The 15430-nt window shown below is 36.1% G+C and overlaps 1 long non-coding RNA gene across 1 annotated transcript in view; it reads right to left on the bottom strand.

Moving 5' to 3' along the window:
* Positions 1–15430, bottom strand: part of LOC310903318 — a 111557-nt gene that overhangs the window by 71202 nt on the left and 24925 nt on the right. The window lies entirely within an intron of this gene.

Raw genomic sequence — 15430 nt, 5'->3', positions numbered from 1 at the left:
GAGTAGTAGTCAATGGTTCTATGTCCAGATGGAGATGAGTGAGGGGAGTGATGTGCCTCAGGGATCTGTCCTCGGACTGGTGCTTTTCAACATCTTCATCAATGCCATAGGCGACAGGACTGAGTGCAGCCTCAGCAAGTTTGCAGATGACACCAAGCTGACTGGTGCTGTTGATACCAAAGAAGGAAGAGATGCCATTCAAAGGGACCTGGACAGGCTGGAGAAGTGGGCCCATGTGAACTGCATGAGGCTCAGCAAGGCCAAATGCAAGGTGCTGCACTTGGGTCGGGCAATCCCAGACATGAGTACAGACCAGGAGAAGAACTCACTGAGAGCAGCTCTGCAGAGAATGACTTGGGGGTTCTGGTGGACAAAAATGCTCATCATGAGCCAGCAGTGCATACTTGCAGCCCAGAAGGGCAATTGCATCCCGAGCTGCATCAAAAGAGGTGTGGCCAGCAGTTCAAGGGAGGTGATTTTCCCCCTCTCCTCAGACTGTGTGAGGCCCCACCTAGAGTACTGCATCTAGGTTTGGGGCCCCCAGCACAAGAAGGATGTGGACCTGTTAGAGCAAGTCCAGAGGAGGGCTACAAAGATGATCAGAGAGCTGGAGCACCTTTTCTATGAAGAAAGGCTGAGAGAGCTGAGGATGTTCAGCCTGGAGAAGAGAAGGCTCCAGGGTGACTTCATTGTTACCTTTCAGTATTTAAAGGGATCCTATAGAAAAGATAGAGGAGGACTCTTTACTTCGGTAGACAGGACAAGGGGGAATGGTCATAATAAAAGAGGATAGATTTAGACAAGATATTAGGAGGGAATTCTTCACTGTAAGGGTAGTGAAGCACTGGAACAAGAGAAGTTGTGGATGCCCCATCCCTGGAAGTGTTCAAGGCCGAGCTGGATGGAGCTTTGACCAACCTGATTTAGTGGGTGGCATCCCTTCCTATGGCAGGGGTGTTGGAGTTAGATGATCTTTAAGGTTCCTTCCAACCCAAGCCATTCTATGATTCTATGATAATTCTATATCTAACAGCTGCTGTAACATAGTTGGGTTGGCTGTTGCAAGATGTGCATGTTGTTCTGATGCTGGTCATGACTTTATAAATAGGTAGGCTATCAGTTTTTCCTTTGGCCAAATATCCACAAATTTTGGTACCACACTACACCAGCTTCCTTTTTTTTTTTTTTTTTTTTTTTTTTACCAGTCTATTATGACAGCAGAATAAACACAGATGGTGCTTACCATGGTTTGTATGAGGCAGATTCTACTTTCTTGTACAGTGGCAGATTCATACCACAAATATCACTATCAGAGCACCATTGATGTTGTTGGAATTAGTAACTAAAAAGTTTGTCTTTAAGAAAGATGTAGATGATCCATTTGTAAAGATAAAATAAGGACACTGACATATAAGAGCAAGGTAAAATAACTGTAGTTGACTATGTGTGTTTATGTTCTTTCACAGAGACAACAGACAGACACACACTCATGGGCTGAGCAATGAATTTAGGGTGTTTCATTAAAATGTTTTCCTGTCTAAGATTGAATCTATAATTAGATTCAATGATATCATTATCATTGTAGACCTCATCGCAGTCTACAACTTCCTCACGAGGGGATGTGGAGAGGCAGGTGACCTATTCTCCATTATCACCAGTGACATGACCCATGGAAAAGGTGTTAAGCTGAGGCAGGGGATGTTTAGGCTGGACATCAGGAAGAGGTTCTTCACCAAGAGGGCGGTTGCACACTGGAACAGGCTCCCCAGTGAAGTAGTCACTGCACCAAGCCTGTCTGAATTTAAGAAGTAATTGGACTGTGCACTTGGTCACATGGTCTAAACTTTTGGGCAGACCTGTGCGGTGCCAGTAGTGGGACTTGATGACCCTTATGGGTCCCTTCCAACTCGGGATATTCTATGATTCTATGATTCTATGGTTATTTCTTGATTCTTAAGTAAAAAGGGAGCTGAAGAGAGGATTCAAAAGCGATTTCAAATCTATTTATAAACATGATATTAGTATTCTATGACACAGCAGAACAAGCAATGACAAGAAGGCAAGTGTGATACCAAGCAGAACTTGTAGGGAAATACAAGAAAGTAGAATATAGATACCCATACTGAGATTTGGCAGATACTAATGTTAAGTTTCAAATTTTTGCAAAAATTGTTATATCATCATAAAAAAAAAAAAAAAAAAAAAAAAAGCTGTTCGTGGTTTACATCTTATCCAAGACAGAGAAGGCCTCCCTCTTACTGGATAAGTTTTAGGGTATAGAAAAGCACGCACAGTGTTGAATTGTCGAATTGTCTTCCAACAGCTTTAGAGATCCAGACAGCTTGATCCAGATTTTTCTCACTTAATTTTAGGCAACTAATTTAGCATCTAAATTAGGAATGCAGTTGACATAGACTTTCCATACACTTAGTGTTGTTAAGTAAACTTCCATGTAGGAAGATCTGGAAAATAAGAACATAATCCTGTATTCCTTTGAAAATCTTTTTTCCTAAATGTGATTCTTAAGACTGTAATTGAGAAATAGGTCTCATCTTTTGAAATCTCTCTCTCTATATATATATATACATATATATGTATATATTATGAGATCATACCAAACTATTATGATATCACAGACAAAGATTTTGTATCAGCAATGTGCACTCATGGCATTAAATTCAGATTAAAAAAAATCACTTTCTGATCTCTTTACAAATGCTGAACAGAATAGACTGGCCACTCAGAGAATAAGATGCTAACTGGGAAAAATTAGGAGTCTGGTTTGTCATGATGAATAGGAGAAAACAGAAGACAATGTATCTTTTCTTTTATACCATCAAGACACATTCAGATAATCTGAATTGAAATTTTCATATACTCAGTGAGAGGTGTGAAAAATGTCTGATGCTGTTTCAAAGAAAAATCATACACAAAATACAGCACATATTGCGGCCACAGTCATGTCGATGCTAATAGTAGGCACAACAGCCATTACTGGAACCAAATGTACCAATATAGTTTCTCTTGAGGTCAGCTGGATGGCTTTGTTTCCACCTAATTCAACAGTCACTTCAATCAGTGGTTATAAATGGAATATGATTTGTTCAAAATGAATCCTACTGGAAAATATAAGGAGTTGCCAGAGAAGGAGTGTGAACTACTTATTTTTATTGCCTGGAAATAATGAGGTTGTAAGGGCAAAACAAACAAACAAACAAAAGAACACAGAAGATTAAATGCAAAGTTTGTTGTTGTTGTTGTTTTATCATGCTGTCCTCCTAGTTTCTAAGCTTATAGGATCTACTGCATGTATATAATACTAACATTTCAGTTTGGGCTTCCTCTTAGAAATTTTATGGAGTAACAGAGATTTGTTATTAATAACAAATGCATGTCATTAATATTTCTCATAATAGAATGTAACATAATTACGTAAATATTTATTCAAACATTCCAACTGGGAAAAAAATGGCTCTCACCCATGAAATATTATTTTATATGTCAGAATACTAATAGGAGGTTCAATATTCGCATCCTATAAAACACAGAAATAAACAACTGCTCGCATAAGCTTTCATGATTTTCCTGCTTCAACCCCTCTAACATACATGTCAAATTGTTATCATTCTATTTTACTTGACATTAGAAATCAGTAATTATCTTTTGTTACTATATATATTTAGAATGACACCCTTAAGAGAATGCAGCTACCTATGGGACAGGTTAGACAGCATTTAATCAGTACTGATAAATTCATACATGCAACAATTTATTTCAGATCCTAATGATTTCACAACAAAGGGGTTAAGATGGAACAAAAGCATCTGTTTAAATCTGGGCTTCCAGTTTCAGAGACACTGTTGACTAGTGTCCATGAATAAATATTGATAAAGTGGGGAATATTAAAACGTCTTTCACAGTTTCCTGGTTGTGTTATTTGATTTCTCTCCTTTCCGGTGTATTTTAATGTCAAAAATCTGTAATTTATAAAATGAGGTTTATTAGGCTAAGATATTATATTTTTAATATTATGCTCAAAATTTTGTTTATAGGAAAAGAGGAAATGCACCTTGTACATAAGGCAGGGAATTTACTGTTAGCATAATTAAGTCTTAAGTGTCTAATAAGAAAACACTATGAACCTTAACCTTAAAATAAATAAATAAATAAAATAAAATAAAATAAAATAAATAAAAAACGAGTAACGCTATGAAGAAAAAAAGTGAGAAAATGTGTCATTAAAGCATTAAAATAACAATAATAATAGAGTTTAAATTGTTCTGCAGAAAATTCTTAGGTTCTACTCTTTTTCCTGATGTAGTCACCCTTTTCCTTGTTCCTCTGGATCCCAGGTCAGTGACAGTCTGGTACTGAGGGCAGTTATAGTGAGTTTTCTGGAGTCTTCTCTGGGAGAAAGATGACATTCAGGTTTATTCTTTATCACTCCAGCATTTTTTTTATGTTTGCTAACCTATTCTTTACACTTTTGCTCATTCTGCATTACTTATGCTACGTCTGAATTTACTCTATATGGTGAATTTTGCATATGTTAAATACTTCTCTGTTCTCTAGGTTACCCGTAAAACTAGGTTGGCTAGTGCCAAGTTTGTATTTCTTTAACTGACGAGTTATTTACAGCCATGGGGTAACAGCCTGTGTCCCATCTCTTCACATACCATCCCTGTGCTCTTCTGCATTGCATCCTGTCTCTCTGCCTCTCAAGATCTCTGCTATTGTGCTATCTCTACATCACGTCATTGTGTTGATTTTGAAAATATGTAATTCTGCACAAAATAACTACTTGTCACTACACTTTCTACAGAACTACAGCTGTACCATACGCTGATAAGTAAATGTAAAACAAGCTAGCCATGGCCATCTGTTTTTCTTCATCATCATCATCATCATCATCGTCATTATCATCATCATAGTAATAATAAATATTGTAACTAAATTAATTTTAAAAAGAGCTCAGGCAAGGAAAGAAAATTTTAGACAAGCAAATCTACAAACTTATGTTCTCAAGCCTTGCAAACTCAGGTACAAATATAGTGACTTGTTTCCAGTAACGACAATGTATTGTCATTATAATATGGCTACCTGCTTTTGAACGTTTTCTTAACATTCAAAATATTATCACTGAAAATGTCAATTTGGCTTTGCTCATATTTCACACAGTAAATAAAAGATAACGCTTCATAGTCCAGTCAAAATAAAATAATTAAAAATGAACACCTTCTATTACATCTGTTGCTGAAGTTTCAGATCATAATTAAAGTAAAAATTTGTGAGTGCATCCAAGCACATACTTTCATCTGAGGCAGTAAGTATGATAGATAATACGGGATATTAATGACTTTTTGTCTCACATCTGGATAGCTAAAATGTTCTCCAGAAGAACTGCCAATCACTGAGAAAAGTTAAAGTGCTGGGTTAAGATTTAAGAGTTATTTTCCTTTTCAGGCATTGTGAATAATGATCTCTAGCTTCAAAGACATTAGAAATTCAACTTTGCCTGATGACTTATGGGAATATTAGTACTTTCTAGCACATTTCCACAATAGCTATCGTGTAGTGGGCAGACATCTTCCAGGGCATTTTGCAGAAAAGTTAAAATTTATGTTACATGAAAAATCAAATCTTCCATTCTCTTTTGTCCACATTTTCCACTGCAATGCACAAAAATGTCCCTTTTCAACAGTAACAACAAACTGAACCTGCCTCCTGTTCATAATCTTCCCTTCCCCTTCTTTTCTTCAATGCTTTTCCTGTTGTCTAAGTTCGTACATAATATTCCAGGGCTGTAAGCCAAATTACACTTAGCAAAGTCATGTTTTACCATGACTCAGTGGGTTTCCTATTACCAGGTAGAATAACACACTTATTTTCCTAAACACACCTCATGTGTGGTCTATATATATGCCCTAATTTTTAGAGTATGCCTTAATAAGTATTTGTCAATGTCTATCAAGGAAAAGCTGAATTCTGCTCTTAATTGTCTCCAATTGCACAGAACTAAACGGGCATTTATATAAAATCAGCCTGTGATGAAAGTGAATTACTACTTGTCTATTGCTATGTATCATTGGATTAATTTTCAAAGATAACCACCAGTAATAAACTCCAAGGGTTGCACTGCCAGCCACAGGTTTAATGCTTAGAAGAGACATTTCCAGAGTCATAGAATGGTTTGAGTTGGAAGGGACTTTAAAAAACATCTAGTGCCATGGCAGGGACACCTCTCTCTAGACCAGGTTACTCAAATCCAGCCTGGCTTTGAACACTTCCAGGAATGGGGCATCCACAACTTCTCTCAGCAACTTGTTCAAGTGCCTCACCACCCTCTAAGTAAAGAATTTCTTCCTTATATGTAATCTATATCTACCCTAGTAGATTTAGTTTACAACCATTACCCCTTGCCCTATCACTATACTCCCTGAAAAAGAGTCTCTAAAAAAGAGACGGTGGCAATAAAATCCATTAACAAGATGGCAAAATCTGCCCTGAATTTTGTAGTTGCCAGCACAGTATTCAGGAATCAAAACAGCTCTCTTTAGCCTCAGATCCATGTGGTCTGTTATGCTTTTGCTAAGCCAAATGTTAAAGGCATTTTGCCACCAAAAGGCCCAAGCCATATTGACAAAATCAGTTGGATTATTTTTATTAATTACAAAATACATTTCCAAAAATGCTATACAGAACTGGTCTTACCAGTTCTTGCTCACCTCTGTTCTTCATGCTATCACAACATTAACTTAAACAATAACAGAACTCTTCAGAAAAAGTTTATTTCTTTTGACCCATTGTACCAATAAAAAGCAATTCAGAGCTAAAGCATTTTATTAAAGCCCCCTCCCTCAATAGTTTTTGTGGTTTTTTTTCTTTTTTTTTGCTTAACCTATATTTGAAAAATAGCATAACCAGTCTTTATGATGAAATTAGTAACAGTGAAGAACACATACTGCTGACAGTGCATTTCTCCAATTTAAATACACAGATCTGCATGTGAAAGAACTTTGAAATGTATTTCAAAACATGTTTGATTCATACTGCATGCCAGGTTAAGTACTTTTTCAAAATAATGTAGTTTCTAGGATAGCTGTAATAGTAAACTGGCATCTATTTGAACTAAAAACAGGTGTGCAGATCACTTAATGCGTCCATACTACCAACATTTCTGAAAAGTTGTTTTTCATTTAAAGAGCACATATAACTTTTTTTTTTTTTTTTCAACTGTAATTTTATTTACATCTATGATTGGGTGCACAGTACTCACTGAATTGTTTGTGGCTATTTTACTCAGCAACCCTATTAGTGATGGCAATATGTTATAATGTGAAAAGAATAAGCACCAGCTAATTTAAGCAGGGCTGAGTAGTTCTGAGCTGAACTGCCTGGGCAGCATACCTCTGTTCTCAGAATGAGGAAAACAATAAACAAACACAACTGTAACATGATTTAAATTTAATCTTGAGGAGTTTCAAGAAAACATATTTCTTTTATTTAAAATTCAGACATGTAACATAATCTCATCATGTAGGTTCTCTTTAGGTATGAAGGTATATTTAGAGAGTGATTCATCCCATCCTAAAATCAGCATTTTCAGGATAGTCTCTTGCATTAAATAAACCTTGTGCCTGTATATTAGATCTTCGTCTACTATGTATTGTTGTTATATCCAAAATCAAACAGAGACGTCAGACCTACTTGATCTCGTTCTCCCATCATTGTTCCAGCTGGAGGATCAAGGAGGTAAAGAAAGTTCATTCCTTCATTTTGGGGATCAATGATCTGCCGATCATATAGTTTTAGAAATTTGATAGACTTCTGTGTCATCTCTTTAATTAATTATTTAAAACTCTGTCTGGCAAAGGCATACTGAAGTGATGTTAGTTATATATAAAAATAAAAAAATAAAAAATAAAAGTCTGCCAACATAATATATTGCATAGTACTTGTAAGAAGTTTTTTCAGAATTCTTTTCTTTTAAGCTATATTTCCCTGAAATACAGCTCACAACTTCACTTTTTACTTTTGTGCCATCATCGTCCTTATTTTATTTACAGTTTTATAGAGACGTAAATTAAGTACAAAATTACTTCTTTTCAAGCTTTGTTTTGAAAAAGTGATCACAAGCTCATCAGTATCACTGCTTTATATTTGCTACAGAAGTAGCTATAGCTAGCTTTGTGGTTTGGTATTTCTCATCAAAGTACTCCTTGGTACTTCTGGTCTTGGATTTATTACTTAGAAATTCTTGCAGCTCACTTTCTTGCTTTACTGTGACATTTTTTTTTAAACTTGGCTACCTCTGTACCACATAAGTACTCTTCCATCAATGATAATTAGTCATCTGAAACACAAACAACCCTCCACTCCAGGTTAAACTGGTGTCAGGACATTGTGTTGACCAGAGCCTTACTTTTGTTTGTCTTCACTTATGTTAAAAGACCAGTCTTTCCAACATGCTGTGAGATAGTCTGTGCAGACCTCCACATGCTTACCTCTTTTGTTTTGTTCAGACTCAGCCTTCCAGAGAGCATTTCATTGCTAAATGGAAAGTTTTAATTTGGCTTTCCCCATTTTTTAATATACGTGTACTTGCCTTCCTGGAAGTCTACAATATTTCACTTGTCTCAAAGGACTCCTTGCAGACTGCTTCAATGTCAGTTTTGTGTTTAACACATGACTTGGCTACAACTTCTGTTTGCATGATTGGGATGAGACTTTAAACACTTTGAGGTTAAAGGATTCCTCAACAGTGGGTGGGCATATTGTGTAATTTTTTTTTATAGCAATTTTATTTTCATATCTGAATCCTACTTAGTCTGCACCAAAGATGTTTCCACCATCATGATATTTTTTGAGTTTTCTGGGTGGCAAACTTATTAAATAAATCATCAAAGCAAATTATATTTATAAGAAGGTTTTTCTCACTACAAGATCACAAGGTAAAGACTGATAAACTGCATGGAAAGCTGTTAATAATGGATAAAGAGAGAACATTTCTAGGGGAAGAGGGGAGAGAGGAGCTCATAGTTCCCCCTGTTACAGATAGTCATGGATAGTACAATACAGTTAATAATGATACAATAAAATCCTGCCTTGGAAGCCACAAAATATATCTATTAGGCCTGAGATACACTTCACTGAAAATAAATCTAAGTGGAACAAGTGGCACATTTATTCATAGTGCTAACCTTCTGCTCTTGGTTAATTTTCGTCTATTGAACGTTATTTGCATGTACACTTATTAGCATTTTATACAATTTAATCCTTGTAAATAAGCTTTTATGATGTGGTGGGTTTATAAAATGAGAATCAAACCCATATTTTTACATGTTTTTTTTGTTGTTTTTTTTGTTTTGTTTTTCATTAAATAACATCAGAAATTGCAAAATTAAAACTCTGGCTGTATTAAAATCATGCTTGTTTACTAAACATGAAGGAATAATGGAATCTGGTTGTGCAGATACTCACAAATAAAACCAGAACTGTTGGGAGCTCAAGAAGTAAGCCTTATTAAGAGGGTAGGTACTGGCTCCTAAAATCCTATGATATAGAATTTTGAAGTTTTCATGTAAAATAGTTCTCTTAGGCAGAAAAATAAAAGAAAGAACAATATTAAAAAATTACACCTCTGAATCCCTCAGTAAGGATAACTATTAAAAATATCCAGTGTATAAATTAGAATGATACTGTCTAACAAATATTAAAGTTCAAATCTGAAATCAAATGAAAGTTTTGTTGAGAAGTTGCTGATAAAGGGTAAAGAGCTCATGAGCAAACGTAGACAGATTTTGTGAGTATGGCTGTTATGTCTTGTAGACAGTCAGAAGCTCAGCATTAGAAGTGTGATAGATTGTTTTACTGACATCTTGAATTTGACAGAATTGTATTTAAAGTTTATTAATCCTTCATATAATAAACTTTGATATTAGCTGTGACCATATAATCATAATAATAAAAAGCAGGTGGCCAACCCTACTCACAGATCACAAAATCTTCCTTCCACAAGTCTTTGTTTTGCTGTGCTTACTAGACAGAAGTAAACATCTGGAATCCCCAAACTAAAGCAAACATGGTGAAAGAAGAAAAAGGGAAAAGGAAGAGGAAGGGGAAGGGGAAGGGGAAAGGGAAGGGGAACGGGAATGGGAACGGGAATGGGAAGGTGAACGGGAATGGGAATGGGAATGGGAAAAAGGAAAAAAGGAAAAAAAGAGAAAAAAAGGAAAAAAAGGGAAAAAAAAGGAAAAAAGGGGAAAAAAGGAAAAAAAAAGGAAAAAAGAAAAAAGGAAAAAAGGAAAAGGAAAAGGAGGAAAACACAAACGGATTATAGTAGCATAAGACTGTAATTATGGGTGTGACTTTCTAAACAGTTTGCAAAAAGGTTTTCTGTATATCAAATTTCAATGGAGCATGGAAATATCTGAGCTGGTTTAAAATGATCACAAGCAGTACTAAAAGAGTTTCATATGAGTCAGGTTTTTTTGTTAATAATTGAACTCCACTTATGCAGGACTGTAGCTGATCTCATAACAGTAATCATAGATATCACTGTATGAGCTTCAGTAGGTTTAAAGCATTCTCAGAGGGCTAACACACTTTGTGTAAGGCCAGAGCTTGACGATATTACATATGGATGTACGACTAGAAGGTGTTTTGAGTAAGTTTGCAGATAATACTAAATTGGAAGGGTCTCTTGAATGTGTCAAAGGTAGAGAGGCCTTGCAGAAAAATCTTGATTTTTTTTTTTTTTTTACACAGAAAACTGTGTCATCACCAGCAATATGAAGTTTAATAAGGGCAAATGCCAGATTCTGCATCTAGAAAGACCCTGGCTGTACCTACACACTGGGGGATGAGAGGCTGTAGAGCAGCCCTGCAGGAAGGGATCTGGGCATTTTGGTCCACAAATTGAATATGAGTCAACAGTGTGCCCTGGCAGCAAAAAGGGCCAACTAGTATCCTGGTTTGCATCAGGCACAACATTGCTAGCCAGTCGAGGGAAGTGATTGTCTCACTCTACTCTGTGCTGGTGTGGCCTCACCTTAAGCACTGTGTGTAGGTTTGGGCACCACGGTATAAAAAGGGTATAAAACTATTAGACATTTTACAAAGGGAGTTTATTAGTCTGAGTTAGGGAGTTATTTTGCATATGTGTGTCATCTTCTTAGTCAACAAGAGGGATCTATATATGTCTATAGGCACAAATATGGAGTTATATCCTCTATGTGGTCAGGAAATGGAAGAGTAGTTATGGTTACATATTCTGCATAATATTCTTTCTGTTGTACAATATAATCTCACATTTCTGCAACTATTGTTTTCACACACACAAATCTTCATGTGAACAAAACAGTAATGGCTCAGAGAAAATAACATTAACAAATTTAAGTTTCCAATAGTATATAATGTATCAATGTATATGTGAGAATTTTTTTCAGTGTATCTCCTTATTATGTTGTACTTTGTAGCTTTAAAGCTGGTTCTTATAAAAGTATGGAAGCACAAAACCTGAAAAGATTAGATTTATACTTACAAGGTCTAACTGCAACCTTACATCGTACTAATTTTATTTCTTTAGTTTTAGTATTATTTTCTGACTGTTGAGTAACATAAGGGTTTATTTGTGTGTGCACACGCATGTTTAATCATACAGCAGGTGGGAACAAACAAATAATTGTAGGTACCAGAACATTAAGCTGTACATATTTATAAGAATGGATAGAGTCTATATGTAGCTCCATGTAAAACTCAAGAGGGTTTCCTAAACTGCCTCCTGAAACAGGGTACTTGAGCTTGTTGAAGCTGTCCAGGCCTGATCTGTAAATGTAATTCTCCCAAACTGGGAATCTGGGTGGCTATTATCAAAACCATTAAACAGGTTTGTGTAAGCACTGGAAGGGTACTCATTAACACAAATCACTTTAACAGTAACTGTGACAGAAATAAATAACAGAAGAAACTTGACAAAATAGATAGATGGGTGAAAAAATAAATAATCCTTGCAGCTTTTAAGCAGCCCTGAAAGGAAAACTCCTGCTTATTTTGCTCCATATATACGTTTATGTATTTCCCTGAATACATTCCATCTACTGCACAGGCAGTGGTATACTGGTGGCATGGCGCTGCATGAACCTGGGTGTCTCTCCAGGGAGAGATTCTGTGTGACAGCTGTGGAGCCTGCTCAGCCTCAGCCCAAGGCTGAGAGTAGTGCTATTCTAATGAGACTGATGTTGCCAGAGTTTGGCAGCTGACCTTAACATTGTGACCTCTCTCCCTGTGCTCCTCATCAAAAAGGACCCCAATGTGCCCTAAATTCTCCAACAATTGTGCTGAGTCCAGATCCAATTAGTTAGTCTGAATTGAAGCAATCTCCATGTAGAAATATGCTGCTTTAAACTAATGGATTATTTGTTCTTATTTAATTATATATATAAATATATATATATAAATCATATAGCCAACATTATGGATCTTTAAAAACATATCAGGAATTTACTTGTTCAGTAGACAGCATTTGGGGTATTGTAAAAATACAGAAATAATTTTATTGATTCCTGATGTTTAGATTTTATAGTGATATTCTTGTTCTTACCTCAGTTGTTGAAAACTGCATTATTTTATAGCTTTACCACCTGTCTCTCCCCCATTCCATAAATAAATAAATAAATAAATAAATATCAAGCCTTCTCATACAGAAGGGTGTGGGGTTTTGTTTTTGTTTTTGTTTTGTTTTCTTTTTTAAGCTATATGGGAATATAGTGCATTATGCCTGGACAAATGCCTTGAAAAAAGCCTGAAAGAAGTTGAATTAGTGATTTGACCCAAGAACTCTTAAGTCAAAGAGGATGACTGCACGAATTTAATGTTTCTGTAGTTGGAATCACAGAATGGTAAGGTTGGAAGAAAATTTTAGAGGTCATCTGCCCCTGCTCAAGCAGGGACACCCAGAGCAGGTTGCCAAGGATCATGTCCAGATGGCTTTTGGAAACCTCCAAGATGACTCCACAACTTCTCTGGGCAATTTATTCTAGTGCTCCATCAAACACACAATACAGAAGTGCTTCCTGATGTTTAGATGGAACCTCTTGTGTTCCAGTTTGTGCCCATTGACTCTTATCCTGAAACTGGTTATCACTGAAAAAAGCCTGGCTACATTTTCATTGCATCTTCCCTTCAGGTATTTTCAGACATTGATAAGATCCCCCTGAGCCTCCTCTTCTCAAGGCTTAACAGTCCCAACTTTCTCAGCCTTTCCTCACAAGTGCTCCAGTCCCTTGGTTATCTTAGTGGCCCTCTGTTGTTCCAGTATGCCCATGTCTCTCTTGTATTGAGGGCCCAGAACTGGAAACAGCACTCCAGGTGTGGCCTCATCAGTTCTGAATAAAGGGTGATCAAGATCACCTCTCTTGACCTGCTGGTGATAATTTGCCTAATGCAACCAAGAATGCTATTAGCCTTCTTTGCAGCCTTTGTATATTGCCTTGGAGTCCACCAAGACTCATAGTTCCTTTTCTGCAAAGCTTTATTCAACCTGGGCAGCCCTCAGCATGTACTGGTGCCTGGGGTTGTTCCTTCCCATGTTCAGGACACTGCACTTCTCTTTGTTGAACTTCATGAGATTTTTATCTGCACCCTTCTCCATAATGTCAAGGTACCTCTGGAAATATATATATAAAAAATATATATATATATATATATATATATACAAGTATATTACAATTAATCCGTGGCTTATCCTTTCATCTTGTTTTCCCACAAATACCTTTAGAGCTTCTGGATCTCTATGTCAGCTAGTGTCACTGCTTAGATACATAAAAAGATGCAATAAGTGAACCTATGTCCACTAGCATCATTGGAATCACCCATCTTGACCTCAGCAGTGTTTGAAATCAAAACTAGTTTTCCTCTTTGAAGTAAGTGGAATTAAAGCCTTTTACACTAGCTAAAAACGTTGCAGTGCTATCAACAGCTACAGCTCATCTGTAAAAAAATATATCTCATCATATATAAAAATATATCTACATAGAGAAAAAAAATGAATTTTTGACTTTACTAAGTAGACTTTAAGAGAAAAGGATGTTTAGCCAACGTGATCAAAAGGATCTGGTATGAAATATTAAATTTAGGGGGGAAAGTGTTGTTTTATATATTTATTTCATACTGATTGTTATATTCCACACTAGAAAAACTTTCCCAAAATATTTTAACAAGCACTTTGAGCACATATATCTTTCATGTGCAAGGTAGTACAACTTACATCCTCTAATTATTTCCAAGGATTGCAAGTGACCTCTTTGTTTGTGATAACATCCTTCCATCAGATACATAAGTCACTAGTGTGCTAACAATGAATTCTTGCAGAAGTGTGAAAATCACAACTTAAATGTCTAGACTTAATCTTTGGTAAAAGTTTAAATATATTAATATTTTGTCAGGTATCTAGGACTAGTACATTTTTTTTTTGGAATAGCATTTGCACTGGACTTTGAGGGGAGATAAATATTACTATATATGTTTAAATACATTTCAGTGTTCTCTTCTCCTTGCATCTGAGCTTTATCAGCCAGATCCTACATGAAAGATCATATGTCCTTCATTTGCACTTCTATTCCATTAAACTGAAATTATGACACTGCTAATATGTACTGTAAGGTACTGTGAGATAGAATCACAGAATCATAGAATGGTTTGGGTTGGAAGGGACCTTAAAGAGCATCTAATTCCAACCCCCCTGCTAAGAGCAAGGATACCTTCCACTAGACCAGGTTGCCCAAATCCACATCCAACGTGGCTTTGAACACTTCCAGGGATGGGGCATCCATAGCTTCTCTGGGCAACCTGTTCCAGTGTCTCCCCACCCTCTGAGTAAAAAAATTTCTTCCTTTTAACTAGATAAGATAAGATAGGTACAGACATGCTTTATTTTACACAATGTAAATGTATATTATCAAAATCAGCTGGATTATTTACATGGAATAACATTAGATAAACATATAATTCTTTGCTGGGCTGAGGCTTAAACATATACTTGAGTCCCTAGTTCATCACAGCTATACAATTCACATTTAACTGAGTTACTTGTAACACTTAAATTATAAAAAGAGACAGAAAGCAAAGAAAAGGAAAATCCTTCAGACATGCAGATACTTGGCAGGGGCAAGTCTTCAACAAACTTAAATTCTGGCAAAAGTACAATATGCTGATAAAAGGCCATATACCTTCAAGCATTAGGTAATGCTATATGGATTTTTTTTTCCTGTAGCTGTAATGACAATTATTATGTAGAATATGTTATGTAAAAATCAGTAGGATTAATAATATATTATTTCCTCTGTACCACTGTTAAAGGAATCCATTTGTTATTAATGGTGATACTTTTAATTTAATGGATTAATTTGGAGCCCAGGCAGAAGTTATGGAC

Source organism: Anser anser (genome assembly GCF_964211835.1).
Source record: "Anser anser genome assembly, chromosome: 1".
Taxonomy (NCBI): domain Eukaryota; kingdom Metazoa; phylum Chordata; class Aves; order Anseriformes; family Anatidae; genus Anser; species Anser anser.
Note: the sequence above shows the minus strand (reverse complement) of the source record. Positions and strands in the feature narration are given on the sequence as shown.